General features: G+C 47.5%; 1 protein-coding gene across 2 annotated transcripts in view; it reads right to left on the bottom strand.

Annotated features, from left to right (window-relative positions):
* Positions 1 to 14,095, bottom strand: part of LOC106737099 (arf-GAP with SH3 domain, ANK repeat and PH domain-containing protein 2) — a 105,556-nt gene that overhangs the window by 36,885 nt on the left and 54,576 nt on the right. The gene's annotated exons all lie outside the window — the stretch shown is intronic.

Genomic DNA, 14,095 nt, shown 5'->3' with positions numbered 1-14,095 from the left:
GATGCAGTTCAACAAGGAGAAATGCAAAGTGCTGCACGTAGGGAGGAAAAATGTCCAGCACACCTACAGCCTAGGGAATAACCTGCTGGGTGGCACAGAGGTGGAAAGGGATCTTGGAGTCCTAGTGGACTCCAAGATGAACATGAGCCGGCAGTGTGACGAAGCCATCAGAAAAGCCAATGGCACTTTATCGTACATCAGCAGATGCATGACAAATAGGTCCAGGGAGGTGATACTTCCCCTCTATAGGGCGTTGGTCAGACCACAGTTGGAGTACTGCGTGCAATTCTGGGCGCCACACTTCAAGAAGGATGCGGATAACCTGGAGAGGGTACAGCGAAGGGCAACGCGTATGGTCAAGGGCCTGCAGACCAAGCCCTACGAGGAGAGACTAGAGAAACTGGACCTTTTCAGCCTCCGCAAGAGAAGGTTGAGAGGCGACCTTGTGGCTGCCTATAAGTTCATCACGGGGGCACAGAAGGGAATTGGTGAGGATTTATTCACCAAGGCGCCCCCGGGGGTTACAAGAAACAATGGCCACAAGCTAGCAGAGAGCAGATTTAGACTGGACATTAGGAAGAACTTCTTCACAGTTCGAGTGGCCAAGGTCTGGAACGGGCTCCCAAGGGAGGTGGTGCTCTTCCCTACCCTGGGGGTCTTCAAGAGGAGGTTAGACGAGTATCTAGCTGGGGTCATCTAGACCCAGCACTCTTTCCTGCTTATGCAGGGGGTCGGACTTGATGATCTATTGAGGTCCCTTCCGACCCTAACATCTATGAATCTATGAATCTATAACTTAAGTTACTTAATTGGATCCTTAGTCAGCTACTGCTGGCACTTCCCAGGCACCACTCATGTCCCCATAGGCTCTACCGGTGCTTTTGGGTATTAAACATGCCTTAGGGGCAGCATTTGTGTCCTCCAGTCACCCCCATGCCTCACAGGTGTCACTCAGTCACCATTTTTGTGGGGCTTCCTAGCCCTATTCGTCTGTTCTACACCTTGGGCTCTAACTTATTTGTCCAAGCTTCAGCCCTTATGGCCTTGGTCCCTTTTTCCTCTTGCTGAGGCCCTCATCCCTGATCCACTGTTTCAGGCTTTGGCTCTCTGGCATCAGCCCCACTGAATCCTGACCAGTGCAGGGCTCAAAACATAGAACACCTAAGGCACCCTGCTGCATGTCCTCCAAACTTCTCCCATAGCTGCAATCTGGTCTTCCAGTTATAAATATAAACCAAGACACAAGCAAACTTTCCAACTAAACTCAAACTCTGCGCTGGGTATCTATCCCACTGCCCTTCCAGCCCAGAGTATGTTGGGTGCCTTTGGATCTGCCTCTTGCAGTCTCCCCCTCCTACCCTCCCCCAAAAGCTCATCTGCTTGCATATATCAGGGTTTGACTGCTTGCTCCAGCTCAGGAGCCAAACTTATATCCATCCTCCTGGTCACATGGCTCCTCCATCATGCACAGGGATTTCCTGTTAGCCAAATAGGCCTCCTGCTTCTACAGCACTGCTGTTACTACCTATCTGGAGCTCTGCCCTTATTTTCTTATTTCAATGTATCTAGCTCCCAGGTAGGCACTTGCAGTTCTGTAGCCTCTTATCTTGGCTTTCCCCTGGTTGCTTACTCTAATATAGCTGGCTTTATTTCAGTTGTTCTTTCCCTTGAAGTGACATAGGCAGAAAACCCTGTTACAGGTCCTCTTCTTCCTCACTGTTTTTTGTGATTTGGTCTTAAGGGTGGTTATCACACAAGTAGATCCATTAATGTGTAGCAGTAAGGGTTAACTCCCTTGCTGACATGATGACATCAATAGGAAGTTTTCATCCATCTTTGGGTGTGTGTGTTAGTTGCAATAAAGCCCTTTTAAGAGCAAGAAGTCTCCCTGCTTTTTCCTAAGCTATGAGATAGCACATGGTGTCAGAAGTGGCTAAATCCTGCCACCAACAGGAACACAAATGTCAGTCAGCAATTGGATGATTTCCAAATGGCAAACCAAGCTCTAGCAGCAGCTGAGTCCTGCTCAGGGCAGAGGTTGGCTACAGAGAAAATGCAGGCAGTTAAAGTTACACCACCAAAACGGTTTGATTACCAATCCCCTGGAATGTGGCCTAGCTGCATCAGATGTTTTAACTGCTTCACAGAAGTGTCCGTATAGGGTTACCAATGTCTAGGTTTTCCCGGACATGCCCTCTTTTTTGGCCTCCTGTGCTGCGTCTGGGCAGGCTTTTTAAATGCAGGCAAAATATCTGGGATTTCCATCCTGGTCTGTTTTCAAGATGGCCACTGCTAGGTAGAACTACAGTTCCCAGAATACCTAGCATGTGCACACACAGGATAGGGAGCTGAGTACTCAATCAAGATCTGAGTTTTCCGTTTATCACAGAAAAACACGGAAAATACAATACCACTTCAGCGAATGGGGGCAGAGGCAGGGGCAGGAGGCGGGAATCACTGTCATTCTCTGCACATGCATGGAGACGTGGAGAGCCAGGCAGGGTATGGGAGCTGCCCCGGCCGAACACCTGGATGCAAGGAAGCTGGAAGGTGGGGGTGGGGTGTATGAGCATGTGCATGCCCTGGCTGGGGCACACTGCCCAGGGTGGAGGGTGCACAGGCCTCCCCTCCCATCCTCCAGGCCGTGCAGTGGTTGGATCCACCACCACCCCCAGGAGCCAGAGCTGTTGGTGCAGCTGCCGCATTTGCTCCAGCCCGGAGGAAACCGGGGCAGCTGGGGTGGGGGCACCAGCAGAGCCCAAAGGGGAGTGGGGAATTTGAATTGGGACCGAGGGGCAACACAGGGGCAGGACACTGGTATATCACTCGGAGTTGCTCGGTGCAATAAAGCAGCAGGGGGGGCTGGGGTACAGCCCCAGCTGGACCCACATCTTGTTGAGCAAAAGGGGTGCGGGAGCTCTGATTTTCTGTTTTAAAAAAAAGTAGACTTCCAAATTGCTTTAAAATTGTAAATAAAGCAATAAAACATTGTGTTAAATTGACAACAATATATAGATAGTGAGGTTTCAATTTAATCATGGAAAAATGTGGGTTCATGTTTTTTTAAATCAGTGAATTCAGGTTTTTTATGAGACAATTTGCAATTTTTAAACAGAAAGGAAAACCTGGTGTTTACTGTAGTGACGAAGCAGATATTGCACAAAGCAGGAGTACAGTCTGTCATTTGAGTGCAGCTTCAGCATTTACTTAATGCTTTTGTTTCTCATTAAATTTCTGCGGCAGTAACACTTGTTCTTTACTGTAACAGTTAGAAACACCCCCCTCCCCCACAATCTCCCCTTCACTCCCTTCCCCCCACCACTTCCTGGACAGCTGTCCTCTTTTTTGGAACTGGAAATATGGTAACGCTAGGTTTGGACAAAAACTCTGAACCTTACCGAGTAAGTACTCTCATCTACTCAATGGAGGATCAGGCTGATGGCAGAGAAAAAGCAATGTGATGATGTGGTAGAAACATTAACTGAACATTTTTGGGCAAAAGAAATGTGATTTATGAATGAGCTAGATTCAGTGTCCATAAACAGAAGCCTTCAGAACCTGTGAACAGCTTTATCACATCTTTGCATACACTTCCTGAATCTTGCCAATATGGGGAGCTCAAGGAAAAACTAATTAGGGACTGCTTAGTTGTGGGTCTTCATAATAAAGAGCTCTCACAAAGGCTACCATTAGACCTCACTTTAACACTCCAGAAGACGGTCACAGAACTCAATCAGTGTTATTTAAGCAGCAACAAAGAGAAATAGAAGCAATTCCAAACGCTATCAGGCATCAACTAATGTGGATGCAATGCACAGTCAAGAAACTACAATAAAAAATAAAAATAAACAGAAGTGATTTGAATAATGAACAAAGAGAGTGGTCCCACCAGCACTCACAGCAACAACCAAGTGGGAAAGGGCTAGTTGTCAGATTTGTGCTCAACACTGATTAGTCCTTGTAGGGCCATGTTTTATGACTGAATTACCAGATTATCTATGGTAGATGCTGGGAGCCAATTTAGCGACCTCAAAAGGTTCTGTTTACCTTGCTGTTATTGACTATTACTCCCGTTACTTGAAGATGGCACAGTTATAGAACATCACAACTGAGAGAGTTATAATGGTGTTGAAGAGTCTATCTTCTTCTCTTCAGCAACCCTTGCAGTTGAGGATGATTTCTTCCAGGATTGTATTATCTGTGTGTTCAAAGATGGCTGATGAGGCCTATCCAGGATCAATAGACTACTGCAGCTTGAACATATGCTTCCTTGTTGGGTGGGTGGCACTGGATTCTTGATTTGTTCCATAACATGCTGTTTCTGCCACTCCTGCTTTTCCATCTCCTGTTGTTGTGAGGTTTCAAAGTACTGAGATCCCTGCAGCAGACTCTTCTTACATTTGCACTCAGCCCTGGGCAATAGTTTCATAGGTTTTTAGGGGCTGGAAGGGACCTTACAGATCATTGGGTCCAGCCCCCCTGCACTTGGGCAGGAAAGACCGCTGGGGTCAGATGACCCTAGCAAAATGAGCGTCAAGACACTTTTTGAAGATTGCTAGGGTGGGTGACTGTACCACCTCATAGGGGAGCCTGTTCCAAACCTTCAGTACTTGACTTGTAAAGAAGTGTTTTCTTATGTCTAGTCTGAAGCGATCTTCAGTCAGCTTGTCCCCGTTATTTCTAGCAATTGAAACTGCAGCAGCAGCCTGCTGAAACCCAGTGTGCAGATCTGGGGGCCCGAGCCCCCCTGGAAGAGCTGGGGAAATGATCAGCTGGGGGAAGCAATCAGAGAGTTGGGAAATTGAACCGGGAGCTGGGGGAATATTCAGGTCCCTGAACATTCCCCCAGTTCCCGGTTGCATTCCCCAACTCCCTGATCTTTCCCCCAGCTCTCTGATTACTCCCCTAGCTCTTCTTGGGGATGACAGCAGGCTGCCACTGCCGGCTGGGACCAGCGCTGGGCACAGCCTGTGCCAAGTGTTGGGAAGACTGATGCTGGCGCTGGCCCCAGCCGGCTGCGGCAGTTCGCTGTCATCCTGCACGCAAATCCAGGGGCCCGCACCCTCCGGGAGGAGTCTGGCACAGCCCTGCAGCCAGCCCAGGGGGTGTGGGCCCCTGGATCTGCACGTGGGATGACAGCACGCTGCCACTGCCAGCTAGGGCCAGTAGCAGCACTAGGTTCTTCCTGGTGCTTGGCGCGGGCTGCACCGGGCAGACTCAGGTGCTGGCGCTGGCCCCAGCCTGCAGCAGCAGCAAGCTGTTGTCCCACGCACAGATCTGGGGGCCTGCACCCCCCAGGGAAAGTCTGGCAGAGCCCCACAGCCCTCACGGGGGTGCAGGCCCCGTATCTGCATGCAGGATGAGAGCAAGCTGCCGCTGCCAGCAACTGATAAGAGTTTTGCTTTGAACAGTTTGAGGTGCAGTTTTCCAGATCCCCAGAAACCCCTATACCTATCTCCTTGAAGCTTAGCAGGCTTCATGCCGTCAAAAGGAGCTACCATCCCCGCAATTTTTATGCAAATCAGGCAAGAAATGACGAAGTTATAGGCATTTTCATGGTTCCCCATTATAGCCTATGGGCTAAACATCGAAACGAAACGGAACAGTGCTTCAAAATGAAACGACGAAACGAAACACTGTCCCCCTTCAAAAGGGAAAAATAGAAGTCAAAATGAAATGGTGCTGTTACACACAGCCCTACTGGCTAGTGTAGCACTGCTGATCCTGTAAGTGTGTTGTGGATTGTTTCTCCCTGGATGGAGCACTTTGCATTTCTCTGTATTAAACAACATCAGGTTGAGGTCAGCCCACCTTGTGAACCTGTCCAGGTCAGCCTGTAATGCCATGCTGTCCTGGAGCGTGACCACGCCCCACATAATTTGGTGTTGTCAGTGAACTTTGCCAGCTCACATTTAATATCCGAATCCAAATCATTGATGAACATGTTGAAAAGTACTGGTCTGAGTACTGAGCCCTGAGGGACGCCACTGGTCACCTCCTGCCATGATGACTCAGTCCCGTCTATCAGTACTCTCGGAGTCCTACCACGGATCCAGTTTCCTAGGCACCGGACCGTAAAAAAGCAGCATTTTTCCAATTTAATCATGAGGACATCATGGGAAACCAAGTCGAAGGCCTTTTTGAAATCCAAGTGTAAGACATCAACCTCATTTCCCCTATCCAGGCAGCAAGTTACCTGATCGTAGAAGGAATTGAGGTTGGTTTGGCATGAACTGTTCATAATTATGGAATCAGAAAAAGAAAAAATATATATAAATGCCTTAAACTTTGATCATACAAGTTATAAGATGACATAACCACTTTGTGGGGAATTGCTGGCTCTGCATAGTAGAACAGATAAGGGAAAGTGTTTGTTCTTTGTCACTGCTCTGCAACTGCTTCGCTCACCGCAGCCTTGAAGATAGCAGAAAAAAAGAATGTACAACTCTGATTTCCAGGTGCAAGAAGGGGGTGTTAGTTCTCGCTTTGTGAGCTAACCTTGTCTCCCCCATAATTCCCATCCTGATAACAGCCAAGCAGTAACAAACTAGTGTTTGTAGCTGCTTTTTCTAGCAAACTCCACTATATGATCACGTGAGTTGTAAGCGACTGTTAAAAAGTATATAAGTCTCCTGATTTTGCTCTTGCGGGGGAACCCCTTCCAAGTGCTTGGAAAATCCATGTCACTTTGGAATCCCCCCTACAGCTGTAGTTTCTTTTGAATAAAAGCTTCTGCTGACCTGACCCAAAAGTATGCTGCGTGTGTTTCCACGACATAATGAAGCCATGTTGGCTATCCTGCAGAACACTGTTAGCCTGTTGGCTATCCTGCAGAATACTGTTAGTCTGTTAGCCTGTTTGTAATGGACTCTTTGATAATGTTTTCCAGGATTTTACCTGGGATTGAGGTAAAACTGATTGGCCTGTAACTCCCAGGGTCCTCCTTTCTCCCTTTCTTAAAGATAGGCATACCACTGGCCTTCTTCCAGTCTTCCTGGATCTCTCCAGAGTGCCACTAATCTTCAAATAACATGGCTATAGTTTGCGCAATGACGTCAGCTAGTTCTTTTAGCACTCTTGGGTGTAGTTCATCTGGTGACTTGTAGACATTTAGTCTTTGTAAATGCTTCCCCACAAGATCTACATCACTATGAGACAGTGGTCACCCCCACCATGATCATGCTGCATCCTATCAAGCAGGCTAACACCCTTGGACTGGTGGAATATACCTGGACTTTAAAAAAATCCTTTGATCTGGTGTCCCATAACCTCCTCATGGAAAAATTGGCCAACTGTGGCCTCTGCTACACCACAGTCCGATGGCTGGGAAATTGGCTCCGAGGTCGGACCCAGAAAGTAGTGGTCGATGGCAGTGAGTCATTATGGCGCTCTATGACCAGTGGCATCCCCCAAAGCTCTGTCTTTGGACTGGTTCTCTTTAACATCTTTATCAACGATGTGGACATTGGTGTCAGAAGCGTACTGGCTAAGTTCACCGATGACACTAAACTTGGGGGTATGTGCCCACACCTGAGGACAAGCTAGTGATCCAGGTTGACTTGGATAAGCTTAGTAAGTGGGCAGACATAAGTCTGATGAGTTCAATGCTGATAAATGCAAGGTACTCCACCCAGGGGGAAAAAACCCTGCAGCATACTTATAGGCTTGACAGTGCTACACTTGCTAGCACCACTGATGAAAGAGACTTGGGGGTCATGATTGACCACAAGATGAACATGAGCCACCAATGCGATGTCGCAGCTGGTAAAGCAAACAAAACCCTGGCTTGCATTTATAGATGCTTCTCAAGTAAATCTCAGGATGTCATCCTCCCGCTGTAATAGGCCTCAGTGAGGCTGCGGCTGAAATACTGCATCCAATTCTGGGCTCCGCAATTCAAGAAGGATGTCAAGAAGCTTGAGAGAGTCCAGAGAAGAGCCATGCACATGATCAGAGGGCAGGAGAAAAGGCTTTATGAAGAGAGGCTGAGAGCCATGGGATTCTTCAGTCTGGAAAAGTGCAGGCTCAGGGGGGACCTGGTGGCTGCCTATAAATACACAAGGGGTGTTCATCAGGATCTGGGAGAACGTCTGTTCACCAGAGCGCCCCAAGGTAAAACAAGGACCAATGGTCATAAACTCCTCCAAGACCATTTTAGGCTGGACATAAGAAAAAATTTCTTTACTGTCCAAGCCCCCAGGACCTGGAATAGATTCCCTCCAGATGTGGTACAGGTACCTACTCTGGACTCATTCAAGAAATGCTTGGATGCTTATGTTGCTGGGGTCCTTTGACCCTACCTGACTTCCTGCCCCTGGGGCAAGGGACTGGACTTGATGATCTTCGAGGTCCCTTCCAGCCCTAAGGTCTATGAAATCTATGAAATACCGACATGAAGTATTCATTCAGGAGTTCACTTTTGTCCTGAGTGTTGGGTATCAGCTGTCCCTTTTTAGTTGTCAGGGGTCCTATGCTTTCCTTATTTTGTTTCCTACTCCCTACATCTCTAAAGAAGGACTTTTTGTTGTCCTTGATTTTGGTTGCCAGTTGTATTGTTTGTGTTTTTGCTGCCCTGATCAGCTCCCTACAGGTGCAGATTATTACTGTGTACTCCTCTTTGGTAGCAATTGCTCACTTCCATCCCTTGTAGCCTTCTCATTTTGATTTTAGTCTCCTATGAGTTGACATCAATGTTGGGTTTTTTTAAGTTGGCCTTGAGTATGTCCCTGAAGTGCTTTCTCTGCCCTCCTCATGAGCATACACCTTGGCCTTCTGTAAGCAATGACTTCCAAGGTATGGAAAATACTCAACATTCTCCAGAGTCTCACCACAGATTTGGATTACCAGAGGTGGGGAGTATTCATTAGGAACTTGTTAGTGGAGGACCTTAGTCTTCTGAATATTGAGTGTTGTTCCCATTTTCTTGTATGCCTCAGTAAAGACGTTGAGGATTGCCTTAAGGTCTGCTTCTGAGTCAGCATACACTACAATATCGTCAGCATACTAGAGCTCAATAATTGAGGTCAGGGTGGTCTTGGTTTTGACTCAGAGTTGGTTGAGGTTAAATAGCTTCCCATTCATTTAGTAGTTTAGCTCCACTCCGGCTGGAAACTTGTTGGTGGCCAGATGTAGCATTGCGACAAGGAATATTGAGAAGAATGTTGGAGCAATGATGCAGCCTTGCTTAACTCCCATTTTAACCTCAAAGGGATCTGCAATAGATCCATTACTGAGAACCACCACTCACATGCCATCATGGAGCAGACAGAAAATGGTGACAAATTTTGGTGGGCATCCGTACTTCAGAAGGATCCTCCACAACACTTGTTGGCTGACAGAGTTGAAAGCTTTCATGAGGTCAAAGAAGGCCATGTGGAGAGGCTTTTGTTGTTCCTAGCATTTCTCCTAAAGCTAGTGAGCTGTCAAAATCATATTAGTTGTGCCTCTTGATGCCCTAAACCCACACTGAGATTCTAGGAGGAGCTCTTCAGCAAGTGGAAGGAGACGTTGCTCTTCAGCAAGTGGAAGGAAAAGTTCAGAAGGATTCTCAGAATTATCTTTCCTGTGGTGGACAACAAGGCTATCCCTCTGTAGTTTCCACAGTCAGACTTGTCTTCTTTCTTGAAGATTGTCATAATCATGGCAGCCGTAAATCATCTGGGATTTCCTTATCATTCCAAATCCTTAAGATGAGGGCATGAACCTGTGATGACATGAGCTCCTCTGCCCCCTGGTTGAAGATTTCTATGGGGATTCCATCCATTCCAGATGCCTTCTCATTCTTCATGTGCTCGATCCGTTTCCTTACTTCAACTAGGGTTGGAGGGATTCCGAGATTATCTCCGACTGGATGGAGTTCATAACAGTCTCATCAACAACAGAGTCTTAATTGAGAAGGTCTTGAAAATGCGTCTTCCAATGGGCATTGATTAGGTCTCCTCCAATCTTTAGGTCTCAAGGGGGTTGGTCCCTGAGGGCACTTATCCATGTTACACCTCTCCTGTTTCCATGTTACACTTTTCCTGTGTCCACGTGACAAAAATTGCCATTAAGCTAGCTAAATTGCATTTGTGTATCCATGTTATCATCTTATTTTATCGGGGGGTTTTTTGGGGGGGGAGGGTGGTAATTTAAAACACCTCTGACATGTTTTATTTTTAGCTTCTGAATTTCTTCCATGAGGGTTATTTTTATCATTTTCAATTTGTAACATGGATCTGACTCATGCCCAAAAATGTGATTTTCCCTGCTTTGCAACTATTGCACCATCAGGTACTGCTTGGGTTCACTTGTAAATCCATGGAAATCCATGAAAGTTCATCTAATTTCTCCTGCACTGATTCAACCAGGTGCTAATCTTGCAAATTTTTACTGATTATTTTATTACTTATTAGATTAATGAAAAATGATATTTCCAAAAAAACATGTTCCGCCTTTCCACATGCACCACGCTTCTGGCTGTTCTTTTCCCCACTGTGCTGCTGCCACTTATCAGAGGTGGCCAGCCTCAGCTGCATTCTACCCAGACCCCAAACTATTTTTTCCCTGCTCCTGCCTGGAGTTGGGAGCACCCCTGCCCCGGTGCTCCCCCCAACAGTGTCGTTATCCCCCACCCCCACTGTGCTGCTGCTTATCACAGTGAGCTGGCCAGCCAACCAGCCTCAGCCTCTTTCCACCCGGACCCCAAACATTTTTTTCCCTGCTCCTGTGTGGAGTTGGGGGCACCCCCGCTCCCATGTTCCCCCCAACAGTGCCACTATCCCCCACCCCTGTTGTGCTGCCACTTATCATAGTGAGCCGGCCAGCCAGCCAGCCTCAGCTGCATTCCACCCAGACCCCAAACTTTTTTTCCCTGCTCCTGCCTGGAGTTGGGCGCACCCCTGCGCCTGTGTTGCCCCCAACAGTGCCACTAGACCCCAACCCTACTGTGCTGCCACTTATCACAGTGAGTCGGCCAGCCAGCTTCAGCTGCATGCATTCCACCTGGACTCCAAACTTTTTTTACCCTGCTCCTGCCCGGAGTTGGGTCACCCCACCCCCATCCTCCCCCCAGCAGTGCCGTTATCCCCCACCCCCACTGTGCTGCCACTTATCACAGAAAGCCGGCTGGCCGGCCAGCCTCAGCCTCTTTCCACTGGGACCCCAAACTCTTTTTCCCCAAACTCTTGCTGGCTGGCTAGTCTCAGCCACTGCTGTTTAATTCCACCGCCTCCAACTATTTTCCTGCTCCTCTTCCACCCGTTCTTGCATTTTTTCAGTTCCAGTAAGCACTAAAGAAACCACACATATCATGGATATTAGTGAGAAGTTGAATCTCCTTAGCCTTACCTTCCCACCATTTGCCCTCCCACCATTCCCATCACAGTGAACCGGCTGGCATTCCTCAAGAAATGTATCTGCTCTTTCTCTACAGCAGAAAGTTTGGATTCCAGATGCAGGAATACAAGGCACTGTCCAGGCTAGGGCAGATACCCCTCATTCATATTAGGTGGTTACTCCTAGAGGTCTTCTCCATAGGAATCGAGAGCATCTCCATCATATTCCACCTGTCTACTACACTAGGTCAAGATGTATGTCAGTTGCATAGATTCATAGATGCTAGGGTCGGAAGGGACCTCAACAGATCGTCGAGTCCGACCACCTGCCTAGGCAGAAAAGAGTGCTGGGGTCAGATGACCCCAGGTAGATGCCTATCCAGCCTTCTCTTAAAGACCCCCAAGGTAGGGGAGAGAACTACCTGCCTTGGAAGCCCATTCCAGATTTTGGCCACCCTTACCATGAAGACGTTTTTCCTGATATCTAGCTTAAATCTGCTCTCTGTCAGTTTGTGACCATTGTTCCTTGTTACCCCGAGAGGTGCTCTGGTAAACAGAGCATCTCTGATCCCTTGCTGCATCCCCCTGATGAATTTGTAGGAGGCCTTCAGATCACCTCTCAGCCTTCTCTTGCAGAGGCTGAAGACGTCCAGGTCCCACAGTCTCTCCTCATAGGGATTGTTCTGTAAGCCCCTAACCATACGAGTGGCCTTCCTTCGGACCCTCTCGAGTCTATCAACATCCTTCTTGAAGTACAGCACCCAAAACTGGATGCAGTACTCCAACTGTGGTCTGACCAATGCCGCATAGAGGGGAAGTATCACCTCCTTGGTTCTATTTGTCATGCATCTGCTGAGGCATGATAAAATGCGGTTAGCTTTGCTGATGGTTTCATCACACTGACGACTCATGTTCATCTTGGAGTCCACTATGACTCCAAGATCCCTTTCTGCTTCTGTGCTGCTGAGAGGGTCACTTCTGAGCCAGTAAGTATGCTGGATATTTTTGCACCCTAGGTGCAGCACTCTGCACTTGTCCTTGTACTGCATCCTGTTGTGTACCGCTCATTTTTCTAACCTGTCCAGGTCTGCCTGCAATCGTTCCCTACTCTCCAGAGTGTGCACTTCACCCCACAATTTAGTATCATTCGCAAACTTGGACAGAGTACACGTCACACCCACATCCAAGTTACTGATGAAGATATTGAAGAGTACAGGTCCAAGGACCCAATCCTGCGGGACCCCACTATCCACCTCCTTCCAGGCTGATACCGGCCCGTCTGTTACCACTCTTTGGGTGCGACCGCTAAGCCAATTTGCCACCCACCGGACCGTGTAAACATCTATGTCACAGCCTCTTAATTTATTTATGAGAATGGGATGAGATACTGTATCAAAGGCCTTGCTAAAATCCAAGAAAACAACATCCACCTCTACTCCTGCATCAAGCATTTTGTGACCCTGTCATAAAATGAAACCAGATTGGCCAGGCATGATCTACCTGCTACGAATCCATGCTGGTTGCCCTGCTGCATTATTTTTCTCACTGGACTCCCACAAATACGATCCTTCATAATCTTTTCAAAGACTTTTCCAAGCATGGAGGTGAGACTGACTGGCCTATAATTATTCGAATCCTCCTTCCTCCCCTTCTTAAAAATAGGGACTACACTGGCCCTTTTCCAGTCCTCTGGGACCTGACCCGAGCACCATGAGTGCTCAAACAGCTGTGCCAGTGGTTCTGCTATGACACCGGCCAATTCCTTCAGTACTCTCGGATGCAGCTCATCTGGGCCTGCTGACTTAAACACATCCAGTCCATCCAAGTGACTCTGCACCAAGTCACCGTAGACAGTTGGTCCCTTTGATGCCCATCTAAGAACTTATTAGGAGACTTATCTTGAACTCTGTTCAAGAACACTGAAACAAAAAACTCATTGACTAGCTCAGCATTGCCCCCGCTGTCTGTCACTGATTTCTCCTTCTTGTTCAGTAGGGGTCCTATGCTGCCCTGCACCTTCCTTTTACTCCCGAAAAAAAAATGTTTTATTGTCTTTAATTTTTGTTGCCAGCCTCAGCTCTGTAGTTGCTTTGGCCTTTCTAACTGCCTCCCTGCAAGTGCAGGCCAAGTAGGTATACTCCTCCTTGGTAGCCCCCTGCCCTGCTTCCACCGCTTGCCTTCTTTTTTGCCCTTAGGCTCCCCTGGATTTCCCTGTTTAGCCAAGGAAGTTTTTTGGCTCCTTTCCCCCTTTTCCCCTCATTCTGGGATTGTCTCCATTTGCACCCGAAGGATCGCTTTCTTTAGGAACGACCAGCCTCCCTGGACTCCCATCTCGCCAATACTCTTATCCTGCAGTCTGTCATTGACTAAATTCCTAAGCACACTGAAGTTTGCCTTCCTAAAGTCAAGCACTTCCACCCTACTAGTTCTACCAAATAGATTAGATTTTTTAATCTATCCACTTTAAATGAAAAGACTTATTGATGTTTCTGTTTTGATTATTCTCTTTTTGCAGGGAAGTGAGTGGTAAAGACTCACAAGAGAGTGATGTGCTTGTAATCTCTCCTCTCAAGATAATTTTGCAGTTTTTTTGGAAATCCTTTAAGTTTCTCCTGAGAAAGGGGAATGTAGTAGTAGTAAGAGTTAACTCCCTTCCTGAGGGCTGACATGATGGCATCAACAGGAAGTTGTCAGCCATGTTTGTGTGTATGTGTTAGTTGCAATAAAGCCCTTTTGAGAACAAGAAGTCTCCCAGCCTTTTCCTGATCTATGAGATAGCA

Source organism: Alligator mississippiensis, chromosome 9, assembly GCF_030867095.1.
Source record: "Alligator mississippiensis isolate rAllMis1 chromosome 9, rAllMis1, whole genome shotgun sequence".
In the NCBI taxonomy this organism is placed as follows: Eukaryota; Metazoa; Chordata; order Crocodylia; family Alligatoridae; genus Alligator; species Alligator mississippiensis.
Note: the sequence above shows the minus strand (reverse complement) of the source record. Positions and strands in the feature narration are given on the sequence as shown.